The following is a 20,722-nucleotide window of genomic DNA, read 5'->3' as shown; positions in this document are numbered from 1 at the left end:
TGGCCTGTGGCCATCACAGATGAGGGCCCAGCCCGGCTCCCACTCCAAAGCAGTACTGCCCCCTCTCAAATGTTATCCAATGGGTGCGGGGAGCAAGGAGGGTGATGAGTGGTGGTGTTGCTGCTGTAACAGCAGCAGCAGAGAAAAATCCTGCAGTCAGGGTTTGTAGTCCAACATCTGGAGGGCATAATATTTGCTACCCTTGTTCTAGTCTGACTTCAAGTTTATCTTTATGTACAGTTAAGGTGTGCATTTGGTTTGAACAGGTACCTTTCTGATAACCCTTTGAGGTGCATTACGCTAAGAGACTGGCTGAAGGTCACCCAGTGAGCTTTCTCGGTCCCACTCTGCTCACCCTCTAAGCTCATGAGCATCCACATTTGAACCTACCTCATTGTTAGACTTTGGTATTTTCTGTTATCTGCTGTGAACCCCTTTCTGTGCCTCCCTTCTCTTTTCAGACAAATTCCTCCCAAAATAATTCAGAGAGAGGTGGGTAAGCAAATCGCTTCCTCTGAAAATTTCAAAACTACCCTTGCAGGCATGCACACACCCCTCTGCACCTATCTGAAATTTAAATTGACCCCTTAGACACAATCCATTTGTTGTAACACAGTTAAAATGAACTTCCATAGCGGACATACGATACAATTTCAGATTTGACTGTTTGACTGAAAGTAAACCAGTATTCGTGTTTGAATGATGATACTGAAAAACAATTAATGTTGCCTTGCATATTTCTAATGTGCATCATGTTATTGGTGCTTTGAAAATAAGAAACAGAAGCAAGGCTATAACAGATATTGGATTATCTCAGAACACCCATTAATAATTGGTATAGCAAGAATAATATGAGACAGAGAAAAATCAGAAACAGCAGCTCTGTTCAATTGATTCCAGGAAACAGCCATAACTAATAGCTGCAATACAAATGCTTATGTCCCCCAAACCAAAAGATGTTATAAATCCTTAGAGCCTAAGATTGAATAACTCACTGGCTTTGGGAAGAATCACAAGTACTTTACAGATGTTAATGTTGCCTAGCCTGTGAAACATCCTCTGAGGGACTCCATTACCTCCCATGGTTACTTGTTCTGCTGTTAACTTATCATGAGAATAGTCGGCAGTAGAACAAATTACAAAGGGAAGCCCATCAATCAGGGATAGCTGTGATTAAAACCAAGCCTATAGAATCCACCATTTTCAATGGTGTACTATAACTTCCTTATTTATAGTCCAATAGAGTCCAATTTCAAGCAACCACAGACATACCTGGATTCAAAAGGTGGTTAGATCTTAAATTCTAGCACCTTTTTGTAGTCAGTAAAGACTGAGTAGATCTGTGAAGAGTTTTATGAGTGTCAAAAGGATGTTCTCTCTCCTAGTTGATGACCAAACAGAGGCATAGCTTGGTACATTTATTACTGGAAGGCAACATCATCCGTCCACGGTCAGTTACAATAGATAATAAGGCTAAAAGCTCTGTCTAGGTGCTCCCTTCTGATACAGCTTACTATATTCCAAGTTTAGCTCCTCTCACAATAGAATGTCATTCATGATGGTGGATGGGAAAGATGGCACTTCCAAGATGGAGTCTATGGAATGCCAACCACCATCTTTGCCACTGAAGGTGGCATGGGTTGTAAATCCGTGGAGATGATCAAAAGGATGTCCAGTCTAAGATTTCTTTTAGATGACCATGTTGCAAATTTATTTCTCCTCCCTTCAATTTTCTCCTCCAGATCAAGCCTGCACAACATGATCCACCAAACTAGTTCTATCAGACATGTTTGGGGGCCTGTCCATTGTTTGACAGCTCTCTTGTGGTGTTTATTCTTCTGTTTTGTTTCATAGCCTCCGGAAGGCCCAGTGAACTCGCAGATACGGCACTGTGAGCTGTGCTTGGCTTCCTAGATTTCAACAAGTTGCACAGACCTGCTGAAAAACGCAGGTTTTAAGAAAGCTGGGCTTTAAAAGATTGGAGCCCCAAAGCTGCGAGAGAGTGTCTAAATATAAATCCAAATATCTTTGATGCTTTGTCTTACATTCAGTGTAGGACAAAATAACCAGATTATGATCTAAATATTGTCATACACAATAGCTGCAAGTATGGCTATATCAATATGAATAGCAATTTTACGGCAATATATATTCACTTCCAGCTATTGCCTGAACCTTATGAATAAAGGCTGACCTTGGAGCCTATCATGACAAAAGTATCTAAACAACACAGCATTGGAAAGAGGCATAAGTACAATAGCCAGAGTTGCATTTTACATTGGAGGGAAATTGCGGGGGGGGAGGGGACGGGACGGGACAGGCGAAATGTATTTTTGGTTTATGCACTGGGACTCTTGATGGCATATTGTGATTATTTTTCCACACTGGCACCTGATCCCAACATTTCCTCAGCAGGAGTTACGTACTCAAAAGTAGCATATAATTGAAATAACTTGTACGCTGAATGTGATGTGAATGTTTTGAGTTAAGCTAGACAGGACCAGGTGGGCAACCATTTCCATTCCTTTACTCTGATGTAGACATTAATTTTCCTTACGGTGTAAGGTTTCAGTCAAGAATGTTTATATTTTCGGCAGGTAAAGATGCCCCTCCTTCTTCAAGCTTTCAGGGAGAGGTGAGTCACAGCGGGCATTGAGAGCGATCTGTTTTTGCTGTGGCTGCTTTGTAGTTTTCTATGAGGAAGTGGAGGCAGTAGGAAAGATTGGCCGTACATGCATATTTTCTCCAACCAACAGCTCCTCCATCTTGTCTTGAGCAAGTTTCCATTTCTTTGCTTCCATCTAGGGCAAATCTTTCAGTTTAAATGAGAAATCCTAGATGGCTCCTTTTCCACAAGGGTTTCTTTAAAAAAATAATAGTTTGCAAAAATATTCAAAACATTTTGAGTGCCTTCCTCTTAATTCACTCAATTATAAGAAATTATTCCTAATGCACTTTTGCATGTTGTTTACAGTAATATGCAACTTTTGTGTACACTTTACCTTTGGCATGCTTTTTCGTACACAACTTTTTGGTTGGAGAACTTCATCAAAAAATTTGGTGAAGTGAGAGATTCAGATAGCTCAAGAAGTGTGAGTTATGTAGGGTTCATATTAACATGAAAGCTGAATGAATTTCTCCCCCTTCCATACTCCCATTCAGTCTAAAACTGCTGTGCCCCATACTTGTTCAGCACTTCTTAGACTCAGAAAATGGAAACAAGGCAAAGATCTTCATAGGCTATTAGCATAGCTGTGACATTTCAATGGAGACGTCCACATGGTAGGTTCATGTAGATGTTGGGAAGCATGATGGGGAATAGTTAATTTAATTTGTACAAACCAACAAGAGCATTGCCTTGCTGATATTTACCATGGATTAGCTATCATGGTATCATTAGTTAACAAAAATATTGTGACTTTAGACTCACTCAGTGATTCTTCAGTTTTGTCTAGTACTACTTCAATCAACATCAAAGGTAAGTATATTTTCTTTGGTTTGAGACCTTGTAACATAGATCACTGTATCATCTTAAAGGACTTCTAAATTATGAAAGAAAACCCATCTTTCCTCTCCTCCCCTCCTTATCCCAACTCATAAATCTGCCATGCCCTTTAAGCGATAGTACTGCTTGCACAGTTTGTTATTCAGTACAGAGTCAATATTTGACTAATTCATTGAGAAGTTTCTCTCAGAATTATTCTTTCAAATTCGGATCAAATATATCTTGTTTCCACTAAATCAAGACAAAAAAATATTTTATGTGGATCTACAAAAGATTTGGTTGCAATTTTTATGGGGTATGATTGTTTTTTCCCACCCATAATTTCCAGATGAGGAATCTTGAAATATCATAATAAAGTCATTATTTCCAGTCCAGTGTCCTTATACGCTGTGGAAGGACATTCAACATACATAAATTTCTGAATAAATTATTGAAATCTACTATCTGCATCATTGCAAAAATAGCAGAGTATTGTGCCACTGATTTCTGGATTTATTGCCTTTAACGTAAGTCATCAAAAAAGCTGATGAACCAAAGCAGGTCTGGGGAATCTGTGGCTGTCCAGGTATTATTGGACTACAACTCTTATCATCCCTGAGCATTACCAAAAAAGAGGGCAGAAATAAGGCAACATATTCAAACTTTTATTAACATACAAAAACAGAATAACCAATATACACCATACTGATTCCCGAAAGTGATCCCCAAAGTCAACACAAGAACAATTTCATTACCCATGGGCAGCAGCGAGCTCACAGTATAACTTCACCTGGCTCCATGTTTGTTTGCTTATTACAATTGTATTCCACCTTCCCGCCAAAGAGCAGAAGGGGGCGTCCATGTTTTTCTTCCTCCCCATTTCATCCTCATATGAGGCAGGTAAGGCTGAGTGACTGACTCACCCAAAAGTCACCCAGTGAGTTTCATCCCTGAGCAGGGATTTGAAGTCTGGTATCCCAAGTCATAGCCCAACACCATCACACCACACCACACTGCTCCTTGAGCATGAATATTAACTAAAAGGCTAAAGAGTCAGTGGTAGAGCAGATGAGGACACTGGGGCCTGCTTTAAACCAAGTTCAGCAAGGTTGGGAAAGTCTTGGCTTGGCTTCCTCTTCAACCTTCTCTTGTATTTCATGCAGCTCATTGTAGCTCTTGTCGCTCATTTGTGCATATGAGCATAATATTCCTTGACTCTAAAAACAGAGGCTAAAAGATATATTTTGACTTTCACAAATAGCAGCGAGGCATAATATATTGTTTCATTTTACACAAAAGGCTTACATCTCGCTTTATAGCCCCTCAAAGTGGCTTGCAAAAGATTCTCAAAACAAAAGTCCCGCTCGGATCAAGTAGTGCATGAACAGAAATTACCCAATGTCCTTATGTAACCGGGATTATCCAGGTAATGTTTCCTGAACTTGACCTTGTCATCCAGCTCTGGTTTCCTACCACACAGCAGCTCCCACCAAATTCCTCTGGGGCTAGTGAGTGGGACGAAGAATCAACTGGATCTCACTCAGCTGGTGATGAAAGCAGCCGCCTCTTGCTAGTAGTTGCCTGGTGGCAGTTCCAACCCAAACCCCTTGAAACAAGGAAGGGAGGCTGAGAAGTTGGTTCTCACTCAGCCTGCAAGGGATCTCTATCAGGAGATGCTCCCTTGAATTGGTCCCAGCTGCTATAGCACAGAACAGATTTCTGAAATATTTCTTGCCCACAGCAAAACAATATATGCTTGGCTTTCTTAAGCACAAACGTTTCCGTGTAATGCTGCAGTCAATTTCCTTTTCGACAATTGATTTTATTATGCCCTATAGTCGGGCACCTACGGTGAATTTAAAGATTATCAGCAATATGTATTCTTGGAAGCAAAAAACTCCTGCAGTCTTAGAAGCAGTTCTGCTGGCTCTTCCTGTAACTGCAGTTCAAAATTTAATATCCCCAGATTAAAGAAAGCATCTCTGTGCATTTCAAATGCTGAGAGAAGCAAAATTTTTGTAATGAACAAATAAATGATAAACATTACAATGAAGCTCATAAAAGGCCCAATATGTCTATCTACAGCACACAGCTTAATAGAAAATTGGACTGAACTAATTGGAATACCTTGTTCTGGAAGATCTCCCCCCCCCCCCCATTTATATTTATGTTAGGTTTTATCCTAAAAACAACCTAGCCTATTCTCTGCCTCCATTTATACAGAGTAAGTACCTTTGAATGTGGATCAGCAGCAGATAGACATTTGAATTCCCCTTTCCCAGCATTCAAGTAGATAAATTGTTCCACTTTAACCCCTCCATTGACAAGTAGCCATTCAAACAATGGATTTTTAGACAAGCACAGGGAGAGCTAAGACAACCACATCAATGTCCCTTTCCTTGGGCTCATGCGCAGATATCTGCATGGACAAAAGATGAAGAGCTGAATGCCAGATATAATTCGACTGCTCGGGGAAATGCAGTGTGTAAGCTAAAACAGGTGATTTTACTTCTTAATTTCTTGAGTGGCAAAGGGCTAATTTACACACATATTTTGCACATTAGGTGCAGACAACTGTATCCCACATGTTCAGTGCTTGCAAACATACTGTGATGCACATGCAATTAAGAAACCAGTAGTGTGCTTCCACCTGGTGTGGCATTTTAACCAGATCCATGCTTTATGGTTGGCTGTGCATTTGTTGGTTGTTTAGTAGCACCACTTTATAAAGAATTGGCAGGATCCAGACTGTGAATGCATTGGGAGGAAGGGGGGAATTGCCTTCCTCTATGGCCACATGGTCTAAACAACCAGTTCCCCCCATGGTTAGATATGTGTCAGTAACAATTTAGGAACCTGCAGAATTTCTGCCAGCTTGAATTAAACTGGGGTAAATTGCCCCAATGATCAGGGCAGAGGGCAGGCATCTGTTGCAGTACTGTAAACCCGAACCATAGAGCAGAGGTTTCAAAACAACTCCTGAATAGCATGGAAGGAAGTATAGACATGGCAGAAAATGCATTAGTCCATGGATGTATAAGGGAGCGGGTGGCGCTGTTGTCTAAACCACTGAGCCTCTTGGGCCTGCCGACTGGAAGCTTGGCACTTCGAATCTGCACGATGGGGTGATTACTCTGTCCCAGCTTCTGCCAACCTAGCAGTTTGAAAGCACACCAGTGCAAGTAGATAAATAGGTACTGCTGTGGCAGGAAGATAAACGGCATTTCAGTGTGCTCTGGTTTCTGTCACAGTGTTCCATTGAGCCAGAAGCAGTTTAGTCATGCTGGCCACATGCCCTGGAAAGTTGTCCATGGACAAACGCCGGCTCCCTCGGCCTGAAGCGAGATGAGCGCTGCAACCCCATAGTTGGCTTTGACTGGATGTAACTATCCAGGGGTCCTATACCTTTTTGCCTTAAGGGAAAGGTTTCTGTCTCTACCAGCAAAAAATTTTTGACACGATATCATTCTACGACCTCACTAAATGGCATACATCTGATTGTGTGACCTGGCTCCACTGAAAAATACTGGCTGCATTCAAATTCCATTGTTGTGGAATGACACTGGATGGCCTCTTGTGTTTGATCTGTTATGGCTGTTTCACACAAGAGAGGCAGAAAAATGAAAAAGAAGTCTCATCTGGGACTATACATTTCCACCAGTCTGGATCCTTCGGACACATTTGTAACCTGCGGGAGCTACAAACATAAGCAGCCTTTCTCTCCTTCCACTCACTCTTATCCATTTGTTATGTCTCTTATCCTCCCAGTTTTCTCAGCTGGCTCCTTTCAGTTCCCATTCTTGTGTTACAGAATAGAATTTGACGAATGCATGTTGGGTCCTAATGCCCTACTGTTTCATTATTGCCTGTCCTTTTTTCCCCACAGCTCCTGACTGCCCTTTAGCTGGGATGACCTAATTATACCTCCAGACACACTGCCCAGACTTACGCCCCGGGGAGGTCACTTTGGTGCTGCTAATGCAGACGTTTGACTTCACCCCTGGAGGCGTACTCCATTGTCACTCGAGACAGACAGATGCCAACAATGGGGGACGGAGAGAGATTTGGATATGAGATTTTAAGAATAAAAATAAAACACCGTGATTTTAATAATTGCCTTCAAAAATCGAGGAGGATTCATCCACCACTCCTTATAATTTAGTCAGTAAATCAAGCATTTGCATCCTCATTTAATCCATAACATGCTGCTAGTTGCCCAGTAATTGCAGTTCATTAACAGGCAGAAGGCAAGACAAAAATGCAGGCATACATTTTGATTTATTATTATTATTATTATTCTTTTGGTTCCCATTCTCTGGAACCAAATGAAAAGGGCAAAATCACCACATAACTGCCTTATTTTATGGTAACAAATCTATCTGACGATGTTTCCACACTATTTATTACTTGATACTTTACAATTAAAAGTTTTATTTCTTTTCCTTTTTTGCACCCTAAAAGTCATGCAAAAGTCCTGTTATCCAAGTTTATCTGACTAGCTCAAAGACTCAAATATTTTTTAGTTGTTTGTTGATTGGTTAAAGGTACTTTTGCAACAGCCTTTAATGGCATTTCCAGAGCAGTTTACAAGAAAGAATGGAAAGTTAAAACGTAATGCAAACTAACCATAATAAACTAAAAGGCATTAATGTATTTAAGTTGTGCGTTTTTAGGAACTGTCTAAGCCCATCTAAAAATAGGACAGAATATATATAGTAAAAGCATTATGGGCAGTAAAGGTGAACCAAAGTCTCTTCCAAAAGCCACCCATTTATTATGCTCTCTGGTTCTAAGTGTATTGGTTAAGTGAGCAATTATTTTTCATTGTGTCCTGACAAAAGATCAGGGACTGCATAGAATCATAAGAATGGTTTACTAATGGATGATCTATGACACATTCAGGTGAACATGACATGTTAATTCCCCAAAAGGCGAAATGATCCCATAACCCAAATGGATTGGTGACACACATATTTATAAACATGTCCCCTGTTTTCATCACTTTTCATTCACTTGGATCACTTGGCTGCTCTGCTAAAGTTCAATTGATATTGTCAAGGTATTTTAATTTACTCTAAAATGGTTTCTCTGCCCACAGCTTTTTATGCTATAATGGCCCATTAAAAATTCAAAACTGAAATATGCTCCTCTACGGATTGTTACCTTCCTTCCTCTCACCCTGGTTTTTGCAATTCAGAGAGATTCATCCTCCGGACTGAACCAATACCTTTTCCTTTAGCATATATATTTTTAAAGGATATGGAAACTTTGCAGCATTAAAAATTACTGGAATTTAGGAGCAGAATTTTTACTGTCCTTCCTCTGAAAACCTGAAAGCTGAAATTGGATAACTGCTATCACTGCACATCCTTTTTTCCCTTCTAGCTTTTGATCTTGACAAACCCTCTCCCTAATTTTCACATTAAGCACATAAAAAAGGAAGTACCCTGGTGCTTGGATTATCAGAAAATAGTTAGGGGCGCCCTTAATGAAATTTACAAGCTTCCATTTTATCCAAAGGAATGCAGAGAGAGGGAGAGAGAGAGAGAGAGAGAGAGAGAGAGAGAGAGAGAGAGAGAGAGAGAGACCTACCCACATGATCCTGACACAAAAAACATGCACAAACTCTATGATATAGAATGAAATACATTTAGCCTCCTCCCCCATCTCTCTCCATAGGCAACTATGGGGCTGTGGTGCTCATCTTGCTTTCAGGCTGAGGAAGCCAGCGTTTGTCCACAGGCAGCTTTCTAGGTCATTTGGCCAGCATGACTAAACCGCTTCTGCTGCAATGGAACACCGTGATGGAAGCCAGAGTGCATGGAAACCCCATTTACCTTCCTGCCACAGTAGTACCTATTTATCTACTTGCAGTAGCGTGCTTTCGAACTGCTAGGCTGGGACAAAGCAACTGGAGCTCATCCCATTATGCGGATGTGAAGCACCGACCTTCTGATCAGCAAACCCAAGAGGCTCAGTGGTTTAGACCACAGTGCCACCCGCGTCCCTTTAGCCCTCTAAAATCTGCATCTTACTAAGTTATCACAGAAGGTATGGGGACATGGATTACTCTTGCAATTCCGCTGTGTTTTACTCAGAGAGGACCATTGAAATTAATAGACTTCAGTTAGTCATGTCTGTTAATTTTGTTGTTGTTTAGTCATTTAGCCGTGTCCGACTCTTCGTGACCTAATGGACCAGAGCATGCCAGGCACTCCTGTCTTCCACTGCCTCCCGCAATTTGGGCAAACTCATGTTGGTAGCTTCGAGAACACTACTCCAGCTATTACTAGCATTCAGCAATGCCACAAACCACAGTTCTCTCTAGTTGATCACAGTACAGCCATAAGAATTACAACTGCTGAAAACGTTCAGTGATTGGAATTATAATAGCCTTGTTAACAAGACTAAGCAGAAGATACTGCATGCATGGCGAGGGACAGGGAAGGACCACTGTCCCATCTTCCAGCATCTGAAAGTTCAGTCATGTAGAAGATGGAGCAAACACTCTCTTTGCTGGTCTAGAGGACATGACCTGAATGAATGGACTCAAGAAAAGTCACTGTTGCCCCTTTATCACTCTTTCATGCATTCCTGAAAAGGAATGACTATTCTTCAAGTCTGCATGAGATACCACCCAGATAGTTAGTTTCTGGGAACACAGAACAATATATCTCAATGAGAAGCCAGAGGAGACAGTCTTTTCCTTTCCTTACTACAGCATATTGGAAATTGACAGGCTGAAGGGCAGAATGGCACATTCCTAATGTGTCAACTGTGTATGAGGGATGGTAGTGGAATATGAGTTTATGGATTGAACTAGAGAAAGGGGGAATTTGCTGACCCGAACCACTTCATTGTTGAGTGTTGTGAAATTCCCTTGTCACCCATTTGTTATGCTTGTGTTTGTCGATGAAGTGCAGTGGTTTATAGCTTGCAATGAACCACACATAAGGTTTGTTGGATTTCAGTGGAAATCAAACTACATATTTCCTTCCTATAAGATTCAGCATACCTCTACTCCAATTATTAGGGCTGTGATATGTGGAGTACAGAGAGCATTGTGGCATCTGATCAGAGAAATTAAATACCATACCCTGGACTTTAGCCCAGGCTAACTCAGCACAACTTTTAGGACCGTTGTTGCAGCTCGCACAGGGCATTCACCATGTCCAGGATCAAGTTCCATCACTATGTTTGTTTGACATGCCTGCAAAGATTTTGACAGATCACGAGTCACTGGAAACTACCTTTACAAACCCCATAAGAGCCCAGCAACATTGGAATGAGTGGTTATTCAACTACAGAAGTATGACGTATAGGTAAGAAATTGCTGGCCCTGTTAGGGACTCCAGCTGAGCAATGAAGTCACTGTTCCCCGTGATTAACTGATGATATATCAGGTGGAAGAGGACAAAGGGAGATGGTCATCTCAGGTGGCAGATCCTGGGGAGATGACAGGGCAGCTCTCTAGCCATTCCTCATGAGCCCCTGGCCATACCCATCTGTTGGGAGGATATATCTGTGAGTGCCACACAGTCGCTGCCCTTTGCCACCTAAATTAGCATGTCTCACTTGGGCATGGTAAATGGAGCTCTTCAGTTGCCAGTGTTGGAGTAAGATTCATCTGCCAGATGTGCTTATTTGGAATGGGGAGGGTACCACCTTGCCCTCCACTTCGGCCAGCATATGTCCTTTCGTGCCCCAGTCTGATGAGTTGGGTTCCAGATCAAAAATGTGGGTGTTATATATGCATGTACAGTGGTACCTCGGGTTAAGTACTTACTTCGTTCCAGAGGCCCATTCTTAACCTGAAACTGTTCTTAACCTGAAGCACCACTTTAGCTAATGGGGCCTCCCGCTGCTGCCGTGCTGCCAGAGCATGATTTCTGTTCTCATCCTGAAGCAAAGTTCTTAACCTGAGGTAGTATTTCTGGGTTAGCGGAGTCTGTAACCTGAAGCGTATGTAACCCGAGGTACCACTGTAACCTTTAAGAAAGCCACATCCTGTCTTGCCCATATCTCTCATATGTCTCATAAGCCCATATGTCTTGCCCATATGCTTGGCAGGGGGTTGGACCCGATGGCCCTTGTGGTCTCTTCCAACTCTGATTCTATGATTCTCTCACAGTTTGACTGTCTCTGTGTCAACCACACTCTAGACTATGTTACAACTGGAACAATTGTTGCTGTTTTGAACACTTGGTACATTCACTTGCCTCTGGAGCCCAAGGACAGGCTGTCTGGGAACCACATGTGTATGTGTGTTACCAGAATCCACAGAGGCAGTTGCCTTATGCTAATTGGCCCAACTACCTTGGTATTGTCTACACTGACTAGCAGAACCTGCAGGAATTCCAGCCCTATCTTGAGATGCCAGGTCCTCAATCTGCAACTTTTTGATTGCAGAACAGTTACTCTGCTCTCTTCTCCACATAAACATGGCACCACTCCATCCTAAATGTTGTGACTGGCTCTTTTACCATTGCCACTTCTCTATAGTTGAATCCAATAATAATCCTCCACCCTCAAGTTCATCCATTTAATATATAATGTAGTTACTTATAAGAAAATGACTACAATACAGGTTTGCCTGTCCACCTTGGTTGTAGGTCCTATAACTGATTCCAGCTACAAAAGCTGAGACTGCTGAACAGACTCTTGGGTCTTGTTTGGGGGTTGTTTTTTTAATTTGGGAGGGTTTGTTGCTCTAATTGATATTAATTTTTGTAACTTTATTTTTAGATCTTACTATGATTTATGTGACAATTGTTCAGTTTGGTTGTGTACTTTGGAATGTGTTTTATTTATTGTTTATGGCTACTTTTGTTATATTTGTAATTATGTAATGTTTTCACGTTGTAAGCCTCCTTGAGCATGGTTTGAACTATGAGAAGGTGGCCTGCAAATAAAAGGATGTATGTATGTTAAATGAGAAATAAACAAAAAAAATCAGTGGTGGCGGCAAGCTTCAATTAAAATCCTTAAGTCACATGGGGCTAACGTTTAAGCATTTTCTGAAAGAAATGGTTGGTTTGCACTAAGAAGGTACTGTTTATTTCCGCCTGCACAGTCACCCTTCATGTGGTTTTCAAAACTGGCCTCAGTTGCTGAATGGGTTATTCTTCCACCATTCATAAAGCAACATTGAATTCTGCATTCTTCCTTGAACTCTGGAACCCAGACTTGGCTAGAGACATCACTCAAACAACAATGCTGAGTGAATCTGAAAGGTTTTGAGTTTGATTCTAATTGCTGTGTGCAAAACTGGAACTCATACTGACAATGTGACAAAGCAAATGTGTCACTTCCCGTGCAATATTTAAATTAAGTAAATACAAGCTTTTCATTTACGGAACTAATCTGCACATGCTCACCACCGTGCTGTTTCGTGCCCAGTAACATCTTTGAAAGGATTGGGAGGCAACATACTGCACTGGAAGGCTCGAAATTCTGCTTTATTGCTTTGGGGAAAAGAAGGAAATTGTTGATGTGACCCTTGCTTAGGGCCTTTGCAGATGATTAAAAATGTGGCATTCTACTATTTGCATTAGTGCAGCTCCACTTTCTAGAAGGAGGTGTGGCCCTTCTGCAAGGGTAAGCCATGAAGTTCTTTCTGACCCTCCAGTTGTACCTATTTTCCGAGGACATTCCCAGATTTACAGAAGCCATCCCAGTTTCTGATTTAATCCCAGAATGTCCCGCTTTTCCTTAGGCCACCCCTATCTTCACCTGAGAAATGTTGGAGTGGAGACCTCTATTGTTATCAGAGAAATGTTGGAGGGTATGAAATAGGATTTCCCTATTTTCAACAGAGAAATATTGGAGGCTGTGCTATTTGGGGTGTTGTGAGAACGAGATATGCATTCTAGAACCACAGTAGGGGAAAAGATGGCATTCAAAGAGCAAGGTTATTCTTATTCTTATTTAAGTGGCCACTATGTGGTTGGGATGCGGGTGGCGCTGTGGGTTAAACCACAGAGCCTAGGACTTGCCGATCAGAAGGTTGGCGGTTCAAATCCCCATGATGGGGTGAGCTCCCGTTGCTCGGTCCCTGATGTCATAGAAAGAACCTAAGTAAATAAATACAAGGGCAGCCTTGGTGGCTACAACTTCTGATTGTTATAAAAAACAAAAACCCTGATGAGCTATGCTTTTCTTTGGATGTGTAGGCATATGGTGTGTGTATATCCAGCTTATATCCAGTGATGTCTATGTTACCCATATATAACAAAATATGAGTAAGAGTGTACAAAGGATTGGAGAGTTTGGGGTTGAAGACGGAATGGTGTAACAGGAATCTTCAATCTCATCATAAAGAGGTGATATTCCTCATCGCTATGTCTTCTCCTACAACTTACATTTCAACCAGAACCTACAATCACAATAGATACCCTAACTAAGGGGAATATTGCATTTCTCTAACAAAATATGGTAACCCGGACATTGGGATACATGAACAGTCTCCCCAGAAGAAGAAAAACTACTTGAAGATGTCTGTGTTGCTCATCTCAAACTAGGAGTAGCAATTAGGCTTGTATAGCATATGGGAAGGATCTGAGATCTTGGGAACAGAACAATATAAAGGGGGTCTTCAGTTTCATCTTTCATCTACCAATGGAGGAGGCTGGGCATGTGAGGGGCATATGAGGAAAACATGAGGAATTATAAAATCATTTACCTCTTTATCTAGCAATATGCTCAGTTTCCTTTTTCTGGAAGATAAATCTTTCAGAAATGTTGCTACCAAACGTGTCAACCACAGCTGTCAGAAGATGCACTGCCGAGATGTGTAAATGAGATCTCTCTTTCATTTCTATGGTAACCTCTCTGTGTGAATAGAATTCATAGACTCCAAATATCTTGGCTGGTCTTTTGTAGGCTGATCTGCCAACAAAAAGGTGTGGAAACAATAATGCAAGATGTGCAAAATGTAGCAAATGGAATGTGTCAGTCAAAAGTAGCTAATCGTCTAAAATTTACATCTATTCTCCAAGTTGTGAACAAAAGAATAATGCAGCTTCAAGCTTACATAAGAAGCTTAACTCTTGAGGAACCTTGACAGATTTGGTTAAAATTCAGATTATATATATATATATATATATATAGTGAGATAAAAAGAGTGATTTGTATGTCAGCGGGAGGAACATTTTAAGAATGGTCTCTGGAGCATCTGTTATCTCTGGCTAGCTCACAGGTTCTATACATGAAATGGTTGCAATATATTACAAGGTGCTATAAAAATAAGTATGCATGCCAATATCACAAATCCCTTCGCCTAAAAAAATGTACCTGTTTGTCTTATGTGGAGAACATTGCTATAGTTAATATGACACACAGAAAGATAATAATAACAATGAATTATCTTAAAATACCACACTTTTTGCTTTCTAAACATTCAAGACGGGCCTCAGAACCCCAGCAGTGAACCCAACTACTACTGAAGTTCAATATTTTGCACCTTCTCACTAAATTAAGAAATGGTAGCTTGTGTGTTTGTGCTGTAATTAAACTACAAAGCAATGAGGGAGCTAGTGCTGTACCAAATCACAGCCGCCAATTTTCAGAACTTTTCCTTTCCCTGAAAGCCTCTTTCTCAAAGTGCTTAATAATTTCTTTCTAATTTTGGTGGATTTAGATTCCAGCTTACCTTATTCATTGCAATGTGGCTATGGGTGGTGTATGCGCTTTTCTTTCCGTCAAACACTTTGCCGGCAACATAAAATTCTTTTGGTGGCTTACAATAAATAAGTCTAAAACCATAATTGAAAATGCAAGATTAAGAACGTGCACTTTTTGGAGATTGTCAAGAGGGTTATGGACAATTTAGGAAGGAGGGGAGGCGAAGAGAGGAAGAAAGAAGAGTGCTTTCCATAGCCACATATCCTGGGTTTAGTCGACAAAAATAGATAGTATGATAGTTACCCATTCAACCTTCTCTGAGCTATAGCAACAGTAATACAGACAGCAGCTTTATCATGTTATAGCATTTGCACTAGTTAATGAAGCATCATCGCATGCTATCAGTATAAGTGACAAAGCTAGCCCTGGGATATTAGGGTTTCTCTCATGTCGTTTCCTTCTTGCTCTGTAAGTTTTACAAAACGACTAGTGAAAAGTCTGTGAAATGTCTTGGGTACATCAACTGGTATGAAGGGAGGCCCCCAGGCCCTTTCCCCATCACTCCTGTTTCATTTTCTCCAGGAGTTTTCTCTCCCACTAAATCTGTATTTCTTCTACCCCATGTCTGAATGCAGGACTGGCTTAGCAGGAATCCATTAAAAGAATAAAAAAATAAACACATCCCTGCCATACTGGGCAAACATTTCTGCCACAGCAGATCTAGGGAGTTGTGAATTTCTTTCATACTAGGAATGGGAAATATGTTTGGTTAAATTCACATTTAAATGCTAATTTACTTAATTTGCACTGGGCTCACCTGGACTTCCATTTGTGCAGTGGTTTGAAGGCACAGATCCAGGTAGATCCAGGCACAATCCAGGTAGAAGCAGGGTTTTTTTTGGGGGGGGGGAATTGTTTTGCCCCATTGAGAAAACCCACTGCTGAATCGGAACAAATGTCAGTTAGTTTTCCTGCATTTTAGTATTTGTTCCATTTCAGCACCCAAAGCATGGACCTGTGCCAACAAATTGCAACACTAATGGAAGCGTGGATGAGCCCATTCCTGAAACAATATGCAACCTGAAAGCCAAATTTTGCAGTGCAGTACTCCAGCCAGGAGTACAAAATGCACTTACTAGGCTAAAATGTGCATTTAAATGAATACATTGCTGAAAGTAACATACAAAATGCATTACATTCATTGAAACCCCTTGCCCAAACATGCAAAAAACCAAAATGTATTAAGCCGTATATATTAGGAAAAACTTGCACTAAAATGCTGATCAATTTCATAATTTATTTTATTTATTTATTTTTTGCGCTTCAAGACCCCCAAGCCACACCAGGAGAATAAAGACGCAAGGACACAGAATTTGGGTCAATGTTAAAGGGCAAAATTTAGGCCACAACTTTATTGGTTACAGAATGTGAGTGGTATTGGCTTAGGCACTGGCATCAGCAGACTATATCTGACTCCTGCCCACATTGCAGGGAGTCTGGTAAGGGTAAACCACCAGTAGCAGGAGCCCTGCCCATGTGGATCAACTCGAGCCCCCCTGGTTTCCCGCTGGGGTCGTGGCATGGCCCTAGCCCCTCCCCGGGCTTTGGACAAGATCCACACCCCCAAATTCCTTTAATGGAATACCCTTACACATGGAGGGGCAGGTGATGGCCACATGTCACCTCCCCCACACATCCATTTTGACCATGTCTACTTCACATACCCACAACTATGCAAACCCAGTTTCCTGTCTCATGAATTGCACTCCAACTGGTTTCCATAAGCCCCTGATCCCACTGCAACTGGGACTGTTCCCAATCTGCCCTGTTCCATGCACATCTTTGCTTCTACGCTCCTTACATCCCTTCCTGCACCCCATTTCCTTCCCCTTCCCTTTTTCTCATGGCTTGCATCTTCCTCCTCCACCATCTCTTCTGGATTCCACTCCCGCCATCCCCCCCCCCCAAAAAAAAAATCACATGAAACTTCTGCTCTTCCCATAGAGGCACTGGCTTTACCTTTCAAGGATCAGGAGGTGTGGTTCATTTCATGAAGGCAGATACCAGCGGGAAGGGGGGGGAGTGTGAACCAGTGATCAGAAACATGGAAATAAAGTCTAGCAATGGAATGATACAGATTTCCCTAATACCAGATGCTGAAATAAACATTCTGTCTCACCTTCCAGTCCTCTTACCCATAATCAGCTTACAGCACACAGCTTAGCTCTTTCCCTTCGGTGGGCTTCTCTCCACCTTTTTCTCCAACGTCATTATTTTTATATGGCAATTTTGAGATAAATGTTAAAGATATATAATCCTGGGGTGAGAAAATTCATAAGCATGGAAAATAGCTCTGAATGAAGATGTAGACGCTAACACAATGAATAAGAAACTGGGACAATAGCATTGCATTGTTAGCTTTCTCACAGAGATGCTTTGGGATTAAATATGTGTGATGTACCCAGATAAAACTTCAGCAACTAATAACAGAATCTACCTCCATTGTATCCTGCTGTAAAGGAGGAAACAAATGTTTGTTTGTTTGTTTGTTTTGTTTTGCAACAGCAGGGCTTTCTGGGGCCCATTGCACAACAATGTTTACAGGATGAAATAACTGAAAGAGCCTACCCAAGAATTTACACACACATACAGGGTACAGAAGGGGACGCAGGTGGCGCTGTGGGTTAAAGCCTCAGCGCCTAGGGCTTGCCGATTGAAAGGTCGGCGGTTCGAATCCCTGCGGCGGGGTGCGCTCCCGCTGCTCGGTCCCAGCGCCTGCCAACCTAGCAGTTCGAAAGCACCTCCGGGTGCAAGTAGATAAATAGGGACCACTTACCAGTGGGAAGGTAAACGGCGTTTCCGTGTGCGGCTCTGGCTCGCCAGAGCAGCGATGTCACGCTGGCCACGTGACCCGGAAGTGTCTCCGGACAGCGCTGGCCCCTGGCCTCTTAAGTGAGATGGGCGCACAACCCCAGAGTCTGTCAAGACTGGCCCGTACGGGCAGGGGTACCTTTACCTTTACAGGGTACAGAACTACGGGGTGTTTAATGCTCCAGACCTAGAAAGGAAGGCCTGAAGTTGCACCCCCTGGGCATAGACAAAGCACAGAACCTTGGAACACAATATATTGTTAGGAGTTTGTGGGTGCCAGACTTCTAATCCCTATAATCTGAAGGCAGCCCTGTTTAGGGAAGCTTTTAATGTTTAAAAGGTTATTGTATTTTAGTGTTCTGTTGGAAGCCGCCCAGAGTGGCTGGGGTATAAATAATAAATTATTATTATTATTATTATTATTATTAGTGAAAAAATATAAATCAGACTAGCTGATTGCCTGAGAAATGGGCGATTAAGAAAACAAAGGAAAGGGGGTCTCTGTCAGATGACCAATGGGTGGGGCTCTCCTCCAGCTCTTAGTGAGGACAGAAAACAGGGTTTAAAGAAAGTATGTGTTATTTCAAAGAATCCTAATTGGAAGAGACCCTGAGTATCATCTAGTCCAACCCCCTGCGGTGCAGGAATATGCAGTTGTCCCATATGGGGATTGAACCTGCAAACCTTGGCTTTATCAGCATCACACTCTAACCGACTAAGCTAGAGGCTGGAGGCAGAAAGCTGAATGCTGGAAAGGCATAGGAACAGCTGTGGCTGATTTCTTTGAGAATCCAAGGCTGTGGCTACGGAAGAAGCAAGATCTTCTTGGGGTGTGAACTGTGAACTCCTTAATTGTAGGCTCAGGTTGTGTATATGTGCAAATAAATCATATAGCATAAAGACAAAACAGACTACACTGTGCCTCATTTCCAAAAGGAAACGCGAAACTTGCGTAAGTGCCTTGAATCCCTGGAATCTTGCACATTAGAGAGATTGGGGGCGCGGGGGCGGCAGCAACGATGATGGAGACAGCTGCTTCTGCCAGTGAGAGAGCCAGTGTGGTGTAGTGATTAAAAGCTGTAGACTTGTAATCTGGTGAACTGGGTTCATGTCTCCGCTCCTCCACATGCAGCTGCTGGGTGACCTTGGGCTAGTCACACTTCTCTGAAGTCTCTCAGCCTCATCACCTCACAGAGTGTTTGTTGTGGGGGAGGAAGGGAAAGGAGAATGTTAGCCGCTTTGAGACTCCTTCGGGTAGTGATAAAGTGGGATGTCAAATCCAAACTCTTCTTCTTCTTCTTCTTCTTCTTCTTCTTCTTCTTCTTCTTCTTCTTCGGAATGTTGTGCCCTTGCCCCAGCCAGGCTTACAGAACAGCACCTGACAGCATCCCAAATAGAAACCAGCCAGAGTCCAACATGATTCAACAGGACTGACTTTTTTCTTTGGCAAGCAGAGAAAGCAACACCAAAAGATGCCGTGAAGGAGCTCACCTCTATTTCACTCAGGGAAGAAAAGGGAATGGTGGAGGTCACCTGACAGTTATAGCTGCACTCCCTCTTCATTTAATCCATTCTTTCCTGAGGTCTGGATGACATCAGACACCAGTGGTGGTTTCTGATGTACAGTTGAATCAATGGAATCCATCACAACAGTTTATATGGGTACACATAAGGTAAAGATAAAGGACCCCTGGACAGTTAAGTCCAGACAAATTTGACTTTGGGGTGCAGCGCTTATCTCCACTTTCAGGCCGAGGGAGCCAGCGTTTGCCACAGATAGCTTTCCATGTCATGTGGCCAGCATGACTAAATCGCTTCTGGCGCATGGAATACTGTGCCAAGTACCCGAGTACATATAAATGCCATTTATCTTCCCGCCACAGTGGTACCTATTTATCTACTTGCACTGGTGTGCTTTCGAACTTCTAGGTTGGCAGGAGTTGGGTCAGAGCAATGGGAACTCAGCCCATCGCACAGACTTGAACTGCTGACCTTACAATCGTCAAGCCCAAAAGGCTAGGTGGTTTAGACATGTGGTTTTGTTATGTGGGTATACATAACTGACACACAACAAAGTGGCAGTTAAATTTCGGGCTGGCGGTTGGAAAGAACAGTGTAGTCAGGTAAAAGGGATTATTTTTCTTTACTGATATTGTGAATGATGGCACTGAACTTGAGTCAAGAACAAAGAAAGTGGTTTTCTCTCTTCCCATATAATCCTCACAACAAACCTGTGAGGTAAGTTTGATTTGGAAATGATGACTGCCCCCCCCCCCAGGTCACCAAGTAAATGAAGTGATCTCTCTGATGTATCTACAATGAGCTATAGAAAAGTAGGGCTTTGCATTAGTAGTTGTTCTCATTATTAATATTACCTGACCCTTTGCCTCTTGCTGAATTAGCTGAGTTTTGTCCCATTGATTTGCACTTTATTATGTGCCATATTAATTGTGCTCCCCTCCCCTATTGACTGTTTCCTTACTACCTGCCAGAACTTTGCCTTTTATCTGTCTATTTACTGCTATCTTATTATGCACCCCTCTTTTATCTACCCTACTCTTTATGGCTGCTTTTCATCAGCATTGCTAGTTGTCTTGCCTTTCCATATATTGATCGCCTCTCTGAATCCCTGATTCTACTTTTTTTCCTGTAGTTATGCCATTCGTCTCTATGTTCATATTGTTAGGGCTGCTTTGTTAAGCTGATGGCTTGCTAATAGTCAAGGATGACCAGTTGATATGTCCC

General features: G+C 42.0%; 1 long non-coding RNA gene across 2 annotated transcripts in view; it reads right to left on the bottom strand.

Annotated features, from left to right (window-relative positions):
* Positions 1 to 1,683: 1,683 nt before the first annotated feature.
* The window catches only part of LOC307226903, a 32,077-nt gene continuing 13,038 nt past the window's right edge, over positions 1,684 to 20,722 (bottom strand). The window contains exons 3-4 of one of the 2 annotated variants that reach the window (XR_013843677.1): positions 14,166 to 14,371; positions 1,684 to 1,938 (exon numbers count right to left, since the gene is read on the bottom strand). This is a non-coding gene — a long non-coding RNA (uncharacterized lncRNA). Of the gene's footprint in view, positions 1,939 to 4,020; positions 4,100 to 14,165; positions 14,372 to 20,722 lie in introns of those variants that run through there. The other variant, XR_013843678.1, reaches the window with a different exon arrangement.

This window comes from Podarcis cretensis (assembly GCF_951804945.1).
Source record: "Podarcis cretensis genome assembly, chromosome: 11".
NCBI classification, from domain to species: domain Eukaryota; kingdom Metazoa; phylum Chordata; class Lepidosauria; order Squamata; family Lacertidae; genus Podarcis; species Podarcis cretensis.
Note: the sequence above shows the minus strand (reverse complement) of the source record. Positions and strands in the feature narration are given on the sequence as shown.